General features: G+C 33.2%; 1 long non-coding RNA gene across 1 annotated transcript; it reads right to left on the bottom strand.

Annotated features, from left to right (window-relative positions):
- Window positions 1–2,083: 2,083 nt before the first annotated feature.
- Window positions 2,084–9,947, bottom strand: LOC124370959. Its single transcript, XR_006923223.1, has 2 exons — window positions 9,552–9,947; window positions 2,084–2,351 (listed from the first exon to the last, which is right to left on the bottom strand). It is a non-coding gene; the product is annotated as an uncharacterized LOC124370959 (long non-coding RNA).
- Window positions 9,948–10,863: the final 916 nt, after the last annotated feature.

The following is a 10,863-nucleotide window of genomic DNA, read 5'->3' as shown; positions in this document are numbered from 1 at the left end:
AAACTGAACATTCTGATTGTGATTCATAAGTTTGCTGTGCATTAATTCAATCACAGTTACTAACGAAATACAAATTCAACTAAACTACATAAATTTTCATAAACAAAAAGTGACATTTACCTAGACCAAGTTCACAATTATTCATTAATGTAAAGAATATTTTGGGAATTATAAACGAGAGAAAAGTGCGATTTGCAAAGTTACGACTAAACACCTAGCTACTGAACAGTTCTTTGGAGTAAACTGGTGTTTCGACTCCTGTAATACGACGAGTAGGCATATAATATGGTCTAGCCTTGGTCTACCTGCTTCTTGTGAGCTCTTGATTGCTGACCACTTGAAATTCTTCGTCGCATTTGATGAGAACTTTGAAAGACTTCATTGAAGTGACATGAGAAACGGGTAACTATATGAAGTAAATTTTTATAACTCAATTGCATTACTTAATAATCGATTTTAACTCCTACAAGTACACGTAATTATTATAATTCTACTCCAAATATTATCTACATGAATCACTAAACTACTTTAAAAGTCCGATCAAATAGGTTTTAAAATTTAATCATATTTTTTTAACTAGACATAATAATAATAAAAGTATATAAGTATAAGTGTAATAAGGATATATTTTTTTATCCCTTTGTTGATTGATGGGCAGGGTCATCGGCTTAAATATTGTATTAATAATTCCAGCTATTAGTATCAATGATATGTTGTTCAGTGTTATTTTGCATACTTTTAAAAAAATAAAAAACAGTTGGCGATTGTAAAACTTAAATTTTTTTTTTTAAGATAGAGCTTCCGTATGCTAAAGTGTAGGAGTATCATTATATTGCTGGTCTATAGGGGCGGGTGTTTAGGTGGAAGACAGAACATGTTCCGGTCCACCCACAGCTGGATAAGAGCCTCGGGTTTTCCAGTAAAATCCCTGATTTCATATCAACGGTACAGACTGTAAAAAGACCTCCTTAAATAAACACTGTGATATGGATATCTCGGGTTATTTTTGTTATTTTATGATCATATTTTTTTCTTATTGTTTTGTGTACAAGAATGTAGCTTTGTCTATTTCTATTAGTATTTTTCTTTAATCGAATAATGTAATTTGTTATTTATTAATATCTTTAATAAAATGCCTATTTTATATTTCTTCAGAAACTGATAATTGTATCTGTCAACGCTGTTTAACAAGCTACAGAAGTGTTATAGTAAATATAATAAGTGGTAACATTTATACATTTTTATAATTAAAATGACATGAATTTTAAATAATAACATTGTGTTAAATTATCGTAATCTTTATTTTTTTATTTCTATATCATTGTTTAATTATAATACTATTTAATAGCAAGAATAATCCTGTTACAAGTTTTTTTGATCAATTCTTTGAACATTGTATAAAAATTCAACTTATGTACTTTTACAATATGTTGAAAGGGACAAAATACATAATATATGGTACGTAAACTCTTTAAATCTGACCCCTTAACAGTAGATAGTTAGGATGAATAACAATATAAAAGTGACAATAAAATATGTAGTTCGGCCAGAATTGTAAGATGTCAACAACACGCTCGTTTAAAAAAACCTCGGCGGGGCTGATCTCGTAGCTGCGTGTCTAGAATATATTCCATAGCATATTTTGAAACTTTTGTTACCTCTTTCTTGAAGATTTTCCAGTTTTATTTTCCTACAAAGTTTGTTTTAAGTATTTTATTTTGCTCAAAGGATTATTAAATCATTAAAATACGAGTATTTAATTATTCAGTTTTATCCCATATATTTTAACAAAATATAAAACAAATTAAAGTCAAATGGAATAATTCCTGAAAAATTTAATACTACAAACTGTTATTATGTGATAAACATTCATTTTATTTTATATAAGGCTAAAGTGAATTATACATATTTATTTTTCAAATATGTGTTTATCAATATATTTAATACCGTTTGGTTGACGGTGAGTTTTCAATGGGGGATCACTCTTACTATAAAACCAATTTTTAAAACTACAAATTAAAATGAAATTAGAAAATCTAAATTGAGTGAATTATAATTAAAGCCTTAAATAACCACAAAGTTATTCAGAAAAACATTTTTAAACGACAAGCGCTCTTAAATAAAGGCATTTTTAGTTATATATTTAAGAAATCTATTGATTATGAGATCACAGGGTAATAGGTCATACGTCCGTCTATTTGTCTGCATGCTCGCCTGTTATTCCTTGTAGGTGTTTGTAGATTCCTTGAACGTAGATTATTCGTGATCCAAGGAAGGACCTTACTGGTTATTGACATTTAGGTCAAGATATCAAATAGTCCGTCTTGCCGTTTATCTGTCCGTTTACCCGTCTGTAAAACAACACAGAAAGGTCATCATGAAGACTTATAAACACGGGTTCCTCTTGTCCTAAGGGAATCAAAAGAGAAAGGGCAGTGCGCACGCACGAGTGTTTTTTCTGAACACACTGTTATTTGGTTTAGGTCGGTTTCATTCTAATTACTTCTAAACTGATACACATTTACTAAGTATCAATAACACTTTTATAATAGTATTGAAAAGAAAAATACTTTTAAGACTGAAAATGTTTATATCATCTGTCATTATTCATTCATCGCTACCATCCTGAACGAAAAATGTATAATTATATTTACGAAAAACTCCACACACCGCTTGTTTGAGTATTTTTTAGTGCATTATAGAGTCTCCAGCCACCCAAGGAATTCTCCTGCCGTACCTGTGGAGTTATCGGTTACAAACTATAAATAAAATTGAAAGACTAAATTGTAATAAAATCTTTACAGCTGTATAAGATATGTTTGATTACTTATGCTTAATCAATGCTTAATCGGTGAAATCAAACTATAATAACATTTAAAACCAGTGTTGCCTAAAACGATACAGGCCGAAGCTACCTTTGATAGACCACTAGTCGATCGTGTTCACAGGGCCTGAGTCGCTAGTTTTCACAAGAATACTCTGGAAGATTGGCATTCGCATCAGTCCATTAGATTTTGATAGCTGTCAAAGTTCCCTAACCGGATGGATTGAGAATATAGCTTCACTATATTATCTTTTTACAAGAGACATTAAAACTAGCAGCTTAAACTGATAACCAAATTAAAATTAGTAAACTTTTTAAACATGTGAAAAGTTTATATCTGCTACAATCGTCTGCAAAACCTGGCATAAAAGGCGTGCCAAGCTATTTTAACACATTTAATGTATTGGAAAAGATCATTGATAAGGGTAGACCAAAAGCAAGAACACATTTTTCGGCCACTCTCTAGCTTATCTCATCGGCTAGCTAAATCCTTGCACGCTGACGTACGCATCGTTAAGCAACTTCTTCCCGAAAACGTACTTCGGCTCCTGTAGAGAAGCATGAGAATTTTTGAACCATGCAGCACGTCAGCATGCTGAAGAAGTCTTATACAGGAAGAGGTGGGCATCCTCACGATACAGGGACACTTGGTCAAAACGTGAGAGGAGTAATGAACTTTGCTGCAGTGTTTTTAAACTTTAGAATCCTTCCCGTGCCCTCCCTTGAGAGGCTACTTCATATGCTGGATAACAGTAATAAAATACTGACAAATGACTGGAAAAAGAGATCGCTGGATCACCAGGATCTGGGCTTAAAGCATCACCTGCACGTTACGTGGCCAAGAGACTGTATCGTTGTGGATCTATATGTAAAACTGAACACTTGCTGATGTTCAACTTGAGGCCGTTGCTGACAGACCAATGGTCTAGTACTGATCAGAACTTATATCAGCGACTGCAGGTTTAATATTTTAAATTTTATATAAAATATGATACTAATAACTGTCTGCATTTTGATTGACTGTGCAATTTTTTACACGTATGTATAGATGAGATGTGCACGTCGCTTAGGAAGGGGTGCAAACCTTCTTCCACACGTAAATCAAAAGATTTACCGTACAGACGGACAGACGGATGGATTGATGTACTGACAGACGTACAACAACAACAATTATAATAAGACCTTGTTGGGTTCTTAATAATGTTTATATTTTTGGAGGATATCTACTCCTTGATTACAAACTTCTGCAATTACAATCAAGAATATAACATTGCACCAACAAATAATATATTCTCGTGATGCCTTTAAAATAAAAATTATTATTGGAGGTTTCAAATTTGTGCTGTACGGTGCTGAAATACTCTGTGAACAGCAAAACGTTGTGATCGTGCAAATTTAATGAAACCCTTTGTTAAGAACTAATGCGGCAAACTAGATCCAGTGTTGTTTGTTGCAGGAACATGCTCCAGACTTTCCGACGTGTGGCCAGTTACATTTTTAATTACTTCAAAAAAGTTTACTGCTCTTACGGGATGAATTTTATATGTTTCCATTTAGTAAGGTTATGTTCGAGACTGTGTATCCTTTCATTAGGTATTTTCATAGTTTTTGAACTCCTCACCAAGAGGTATTATTATAAATTTCTAGATATTGACTTGATTGAAATAGTAAATTGATGTGAACAGCCAATGGAACAAAATAGTAAGACTCAAAGATACAATATCAGTAAGAATTCTATAAGGTTAAACCGTATACTGCCTAACAATACTTATCATCGTCTCCATGAAAACCGAAAAAAATTTTAACAATTAGTTGGAATAACTTATTGTAACGTAAATTTGTAATTGGAATGCTATCAGAGAATACAGCTAGTGCAAATTTAATCTGTCGTTAACTACAATCTGGATTTCTCAACGCTTATTTAAACTCTGAACAAAGGTAATACAGGTTCAAGCTAAACTATTCAAACTAGTAAATAAAATTCATATACTTATTGCCTCAGTCTTAGCAATAGTTATGTATGGTAGAAATACTGTATAACAGAGGGCTGTAAAGTAGGGAGAGTACTGTTCTGTGTATTGCAAATGACTATCAATCCAAGTAAAACAAGTACTGCGGATAGTCCACAAGCAAGTACAAGTATTAATTGCTAACAGAAGAATTATGCCGTGATGATCTTAGCATTACTTCTTACTTATTTAAAGTAATTACTTTCGAATAAAAAAATACAAATTTTAATGATTAACACATAAACTTTTATCTTTCTTGAGTGCGTTAAAAAGCACAGCAAGATACGATTATCATTATTGGAAATAGTAAAATTCGGTGTATACTATATTAGAAAGTGAAGAAGTCTAAGAGTGTTGACACATGAAATTGATGAATACGACTATTATATAATATTTCCATTAAAGAAAATAACAAATTAAATTTTGGATTAGTCAAGGTAAATCTTTATCAGAAAATTTTAAGTGACAATGTCAAATTACCAAAATTCGTTAAAGATAAATCTTATTCTGGATTAAACGAGATCGAGGTTCTTATCCAGTTGTGGGAGAATCTGAATGTATTCTCAATTCAACTCACCCCCCCCCCCCCCTCCACGATTAGCAGCTTACAGTAGTAATACTCTTACAGTAGTGCAAAATCAATAAAAATTTGTTTTATTTCTTTCATCTACGACCAAACGTCACTCTCGGAAACCAATTTAATTCCGGAAAATTTACGGATGGTATCAACTTATATACGAAATGTACTAAAAGTACGCATATGAGTTTAATTAAAGGATAAATATACACTAAAACATAGAATGAGCAGATGTATGTGAGCTAGAGAAATCTACACTAAATGTAAATCTGTACTTTATTAAAATATTTCTAATGATTAAGATCATAAAACATTTTTAGATTTTTATGTTGTATTTTCTGATTGTTACAGGGTGATTCAATTGCAGGTCGTCCCACTCACACTAATACACACACGGCACATACAATACTGTAGGTAACGAATTGCTTTATTTAAAAGTCAATTTGGCTCTTTCAGAATGGCACTCTAATATTATTTGGTTGAGTACATGTTTATATGAGAATGGTTTATAACTTTAATTTAATTACAATTACTCATCGGAATTATTAGTTCATGAGTTGTATTAACTGTATCTTTTCATCTTAATAGTTCATCGCCTTAGATAGACTTGACGATTAGTATTGTACTTCCTTAAACAAAAATTCTAAATTACAAACTAATTTACAGAAAAGTGATCCAGGCGGCAAAGGCATATGATGTTTCTAATTCAATTATATTTTCAAAAAATATTTCTAAAACTGCTTGGAACATCATCAACAATAAAAACAAATCATGCAACAATCAAATCAAATTAAAAAATTGTGACAGACTTGTGGAGGACGCGGTTGAGGTTGCGAATAGGCTTAACAGATTCTTTGGATCTGTTGCTTATGAGCAAGGCCCTTGCCCATCACCGCCACAAGGAATCCCAAGACGGAGACAGTGTCCAGTAGCCTCCATGGCACTGGCACCTGTCGTTGAGGAAGAGCTTGAAAAAATAATTCAGCAGCTCCCAGCCAAAAAATCAAATGATTTAAATTTAATGTCGATGTGGCTAATAAAAACATGTTCAAAGCATATTGTGAAACCATTATCCCAATTAGTAAATTTCTCTTTTGAATAAGAAGTTTTCCCCTCACTCCTAAAAACGGCGAAAGTGAGCCCGATTTTTAAGAAAGATGATCCCCACTCCCCACACAGTTACCGGCCTGTCTCAATTTTGCCAGTTTTGAGCAAAATATTCGAAAAACTTTTCTTGGTAAGAATGCTTCAATTTTTAAGTAAGCACAACCAGCTATCTGAAGACCAGTTTGACTTCAGGAAGGGTAAGTCGACAATAGAAGCAGTTGTACGTCTAGTCGATATGGTTGTAGAGGGGCTAGAACGTCGGGATCCCACATTGAGTGTGTTCCTAGACTTATCGAAACCATTCGACTGCGTTGACCATGTTACAATTCTTGACAAACTTGAATCTCATGGCATCCGAGGCGTGCCTCTCCAGTGGCTCAGGTCATTTTTAAGCCACAGAACCCAAATTGTCCAGATCGCAAACAAATTATCTGAACCAATTCACCTGACCTATGGTGTCCCACAGGGCTCAATTCTCAGTATAATTCTCTTCCTGATCTATGTCAATGACGTAGGTTCATCACTTCTGCACGGAAAACTGCAGTATGCTAATGACACGACTCTCTGTTTCAATAGCAAATCAAAATTGATTCTGGAACAGCAAGGTTTTGTTGAGATCAACAACTGCGTCCAACATTTCAACAGCCTCAATCTTAAGACAAATTCTGAAAAATCTAATTTTCTAAATTTTGCTTTGCGATCAGTAGACAGGCATGATGAGCCAGCTGTTATGTTGGCTGACACAATGCTGGAAGAAGTCTACTGCTCGAAATTCCTGGGAATATACCTAGATCGAGGGTTGACTTGGAATAATCACATCGATTACGTTTGCTCCAAATTGGCTTCAGGCATTTATGTTTTAAGGTCTCTAGCCAAATACTGCCCTATTCAGATTCTAATGATGGCGTATTTTGGCTTGATTTACCCCCATTTCACTTACGGGTTGGTGTTGTGGGGAGCTTGTGCAAACAACCAATTTATGAGAGTGTTCAAGCTGCAAAAGCAAGCGATCCGCATTATCGCTCTGTTGAAATTTAGAGAGTCGTGCAAGGAAGCCTTCAAAAATTTACAACTGTTGACGCTGCCCAGTCTCTACATCTTGGAAACAACTCTGTTTTGTATGCCTAAATGTACCATGACGAATGGCCGGGACATACATGCGTATGAGACTAGAGGCAGAGATAACTACCGAACTGGTAGACATAGAACGGTGGTTTGTGAACGCTTGCCTTCACAGGCAGATGTTCATTTCGTCAACAAATTACCAAATTCAATCAAAAACCCTCCAACGCCCAAGGTGTTAAAAACTCGTTTGAAACGCTTTTTAGTGTCACAAGCATTTTATAATGTAGACGAGTTTTTAGCATTTGATTGGGAGACCACCAATTAAAAAGACTAACTGAATCCGTCGCTGGAAGTGGGAATCATTGGCGAATGAATGGATGTATGTAAATTTGTAAACTGTATGTCTGAATGAGATCTATTGTGGGGGGTATGACAAAATTCTAGCAAGTAAAATGTTGACTTTTGCCATGCATTATAGAATGTTCCGGCAATAAAAATCTGATTTGATTTGATTTGATTTAAAATCTGGTGACTGCAACAATATAATATTATGACATGCAAAGTAATATTTAAATTTCAGTGTTCCCATTTGCAATGAATTGTTGTGAAATATACTAAGAACTTTAGATCTCTAGAACCCTTGTTTGGACCATCGTCATATCTAATTATTATAAAAGGTCGATAAATCTCATAACTGCGTGTAAAGAATGTATCTTTTATAATTCTGACGCTTTCTTGTTGCTTTTGATTAGCACCGTCATAAATTCTATCGAGGTCAGTGTTATTTACGGAGATACTTACTAAAGGTCTGACAAAATAAATGTTGTACCTGAAGATACTTATTATTCGGAGATAATAAGTTACTAATGCTCTGATCATGTATCTAGAGTAAGTAAGTATATTTTTTCACGATTATTTCTTAAAATTGCATTGTTTTAAGCACTGTCCATGGTACTGAGGAGTCTTTCTCATGATATAGATAAAATAGATGCATTTCGAATTGAGGTGCATATCAACCAGTAGAATCTTGCTGAGCGTTATCGAAACTTGAGTTAATCTTATGGGTAACTTAAATCGTACCCTAATGGCAAAGAGAAATTGAAGAGAAAATCATTTGTAAGTAAACATCCCTTAGTTTGGCCACCCAATTTATATGGTTATGAAAGCAGCGTTACTCCCACTGTCCTGAATCATAGCAACGGATAAATTTTGTATAAAAGAAACTAATTGTAAAAATCTTGTTGTTGTTTGCACAATAGGTTTTTATCTATGTTTGAAGATGCCTAAAGGTTTTCTAAACGATTATTAGAAATAAATTGTAACTATGTCTTAATTACAAGGTTAATTATCACTAAATCATAAATTCATAAAATGAGGTTTAATCACATAAGCTGTTGTAGCGCAAATGCAATATACATGCAATATAAATCACTATCACGGGCTTACCATTAGAAGAAACAAAAGTCAATGTGACGGTTAAGTAATAATAGTTAAACTGACAACATGATTTGGTAGTAGTTCAAATATTCATTACAGGGAACCAATACGAATGTAATTAATTAATATATATTTAAGTAGCGGCGCGGATCGGTTAATATTTAACAAAACTGCATGCAAATTCATCTAAAACGTTCCAAAATAATAAATGTTTTGCCCAATTCTAACCTAAAACCTTGCAATGTCCTCTTTTAGTAGGTAAATAAATACCCTAACAAGTCTATCATACACAAAAGGTTTATCACTATAAATGAATTACAAAACATTTACAATTTATGAACGCCTGTTATGAGTTTACTAATGAACGGAACTAAAAACTTGTATAGGAGTTGTAAAAATTAAAAAATAAAGGTTTTTTTTATTTGTCAACTCATGATGCTTTTTAACTAATGCTATTATAACTCCAATAAACAAAATAAATATACATAACAAGGACTATGATCGAGGAAGAAAATAATATATTTTGATTTACCATTCAGAGCAGTGTCAAGCTGGACCTTTAGGTTCTTTCTTCGGAGACTCAGATTTTAAGGCTTAGTGAGAATTCCAGATTTCTGTTAACGAGTAGGTTGACTTACACCAACTGTTGTAACTTCTCACCAGGAGACAGCAATGCACACATAAGTCCACGTTATATCAAGCCACTAAGACCACAGGTCAAAAAATTAAAATTTGGATTTCATGAAAACGACTGTATGACGACGTATGCTTTGTTGAATAAAACATTGTTTCACCTTAGATCAATCAGACCGATTTATGTCTCGAAATAGTTTACTGCAAAATATTTATACACTGTGACTTGTTTTAATGGAAATAATACAATAATACGTTATAAACCCGTTATAATAAGAAAGAAAGTAAGTGTAAACATAAAAAAATCACATTTAATAAAGCCAGCTGGTGCACAGAGTTAAATCTCTGTGGCACAGCAGACAAAATATGTAAATTGTATTGATGAAACATTTATATTGTAATTTTATTACCAAAATTTCCTTGAATACATTATAATCCAAAGTGATATGTCATTAACATAACTTGATGAGGTAGTTTCTTCTTTTCTTAAAACTATAATCTTCTGCAGTTTCATCAGGGTAGGACTTATTAATATTTTATTGATCCATTTTTTAACGTAAAACTAGTTCACTTTTTCGTCACCGTTTTAGAATACGTTGACATTGGTTTCTTGTTGGAAAATGTCGAAAATATGCCCTGTCCTCTCAATTTTAAAATGATTTGTCATTTAGTACATATACCTGTATTAATTTAAATAAAACTTACACTTAATTTGTATGTATTATATTAGTAGAATAGATGTAGACAATTACGGTGACTTGTGATTAGCCCAGTAGTGTTGCTTGTGTATTTTCCTAAAATATTGCAAACTTAAATGTTCCAATTCTTTGTTTTCACATGGACCACACCCATTTCTTTCATTGTTGGTTTATACATACAAGTTACGAGTACGCTGCACCACGTGTTGTGTAATAGGCCTCGCCAAAGTTGCATGCCAAATATTATTTATATAGCTTATTTCACTTTCGTCATGCTGTCATGCAGATGATTCATACAGAACAGAAAAATTAACATCCTCTCAGTTGGCATAAACGAAATTTTTTCAGCCTACTAAGTGCTTCAATGACGCTCAACCAAATTCTACAGGTAAACATGCACCGTCATATAACTTAATGTTGTCTATGTAAAATGAAGTACCTATCCTAAATATTTTAAAGGTTGAAGATGATATTTGTTGATTATTTGTTGTCATGCTAAATGATATATTAACA

The sequence above is a fragment of the Homalodisca vitripennis genome, unplaced genomic scaffold (genome assembly GCF_021130785.1).
Source record: "Homalodisca vitripennis isolate AUS2020 unplaced genomic scaffold, UT_GWSS_2.1 ScUCBcl_704;HRSCAF=3280, whole genome shotgun sequence".
NCBI lineage: Eukaryota > Metazoa > Arthropoda > Insecta > Hemiptera > Cicadellidae > Homalodisca > Homalodisca vitripennis.
This window is presented reverse-complemented; position numbering and strand designations above follow the sequence as displayed.